Below are 2,484 nucleotides of genomic sequence, written 5' to 3'. Positions count from 1 at the left end.
TCCCTGCTTGAACTGAGATTATTGAGGATAATCAACAACTCAGTTTAAAACCTGACTTATTTTTAAACCAGACATTTCAATGTTTTTCAAGTCGAGTTTAGGATTTTGGATTTGTCCTGTTTTTGCAGGACAAGGGACTGTTTAGTTAAAGCTGCATGGCTGCATAGATCTTTTCTTTTCCTCTGCATTTTTCACTTCTCTTTCTCACTGTGCAAAGAGAAAATAAGAAAGGGATAGCAAGCTAACAGCTGGCAAATTGCATATCACCTTTTCTGTAGCTCAGGTTTGGCAATTTTCCCCATAAATAGTTCATGCTTTATGATCTGTGTTATTTTTAAGGAATTTCTGGGTTGGCAGAGTGATTCCAAGCCTCTCAATGAAGAGAGCATCCCCTTGCCCCTGCCTGGCTGCTCTGCAAGCCTCCCAACATGTCCAAGGGGGTGACTCCTTTGGCACTGCTTAGAGTGCTCACAGTCTGCTGGGACAGCTTAGAAAGAGATGGATCATTTCCATGTTTTGACTTCTGGTGAGATTTAATTGCATTTAAGGAAATGAAAATAATAATAAAAAAGCTTGAAAGATTAAACCACTTCCCTTAGTATTGCCCTTACTTAATATTTTCCTAGAAAGAAGCATTTTTATGCTCTAAAATAGTAAGTGGAGAAACTGAGAAGCATTTCTCACTAATTTTCAAGGAATTGCATAGATTTTAGTGATTTATCCTCCTGCACACACCCCAGAAAATGACTTGAGGGTTCACTAAGGAAGCATAACTGTGGCACAAGTAACAAGGCAGGATGCCAGAATGGATTGGGATGTCCTTGTTCCCTCTGGTATTAGCCACTCCCAGCTGGACCAGTGGGGAAAAAAATGTGAGTTGGACTCCTTAAGTTAGGAAGTCCACAACTCAGCAGGCATACAAATGTCTCTGCTTACCCTTGCTGTTTTTCTGGCAGCTATTCAGAAATATCATAATGTTGTTGTCACTGCAAGAGCAGAAGAACTTTCAAAAGTATTAGTTTTCGGTTTTAGAGAAGAGCTGCAATATTTGTCAGATGCTCCAGAGCTGGAAGAACAGATTCATGGAAATACAGTTTTTCTGTCATTGATTTAACGAAAAAAGAACCTGAACATTTTGGATTTTTCCAGTCTGGGGAGACTGTTGGTTTTTTTTTGTGATAGGAAGTTATTTTCAATCTGCAAGTTTGGGGAAGCTGAACTAAAACTGGCCTCTTCTTTTATTCAGCTTTGTTTTTAATTTGATGTCTACTGAAACTATCAAAATGTCAGCTGGGATAATTGAACTGGATAACATTTCTTCAGATGAGATTGAGAGCAAAAAGAATTTCAAGCCAGATTTTAAGGAAAGCAAATTCAGTGAATCATGTGCTGATTATCATGGTTGTCAACTTCACTGCTCACGTTCTGCACCAGCTGGTAAGCATGCATTTATATAACTTATTTCCTCAAATCTGTGTCTAGTTACTCATATAACATGTGCTGAGTAAATTCTGAGACTCAACAAGGAAAACAAAGGAATTGTTACTGTCATGAAGGCATTATAGAATTGTTAGTTCAGATAAAGGGTAAAAACAAATGTTTGTTGAAAAAAAAATCAGTGTCTCCTGAATGTAGCTGCCTGGAATTGTCTAATATAACCAGGGTGACACATCTGCAGTTAATCAATGAAATCTCAGTTAATCCCTAAAAATCTTCTTAGGTATTTGATAATTCTTCACCTAGGAAATACCTTCTAAGAATGGCTACTCTGATTTCTTTTGCACTACATACATGCTATGACTTTCACAATCCTCAAAGAATAATTTGATTTTCATCATGGTTTCACTTTCTTATGGCTCCAGAACAAAATACAGACTACGCAAGCGGAGAATATCTAAATGTAATTGGCACTTTATCCTGTGATAGGACAACAAAAGTGCAGAGGAAGTCTGCACCTTTCAGATTGGCTGAAGTAGGTGAATATATGAATCAAATGGTAATGTTTTTAACTCTGCAACAAATGTTTGGAACATTTTGTACATACAAATTCAGGTCTTACACATTAAAATGGTTGTATGGTTGGGATGTTCCTTTTGCAAGAAAAGCAGATGGCTTGTGCGTTCACTAATAGAAATTTTCTAATTTCTCTTTCTGTAAAGCCTTCAGTAACTTCTGTGAAACAGAATTTTCACAGTTGATGCACTTTGGAAATTTTATCTTTTATGTCAGTGGGGTTTGTAAGGTCTGGAATCAGGTGTCTGTCTGTTCCCTTGGGATCCTGTAACATAAATTTAAAAATACCCCATAAAAGTGTCATTAAAGAACTTATGCATGTGCTAGGTGATTTGCTGTGCTATGTTCCTTAAATGTCAAACTAACATTTTTAGCCTATCTTGTTGATAAAGAATGAAATGAACTTCCAGCATAAGCTGGAAACATACTGTTTGTGGAACTAAACCGCTCAGAATTCTGCACAAAGGAGGT

This window comes from Lichenostomus cassidix, chromosome 5, assembly GCF_008360975.1.
Source record: "Lichenostomus cassidix isolate B80296 chromosome 5, HeHo_3.0, whole genome shotgun sequence".
NCBI lineage: Eukaryota > Metazoa > Chordata > Aves > Passeriformes > Meliphagidae > Lichenostomus > Lichenostomus cassidix.
The sequence above is the reverse complement of the archived record's forward strand: the minus strand, read 5'-3'. Positions refer to the sequence as shown.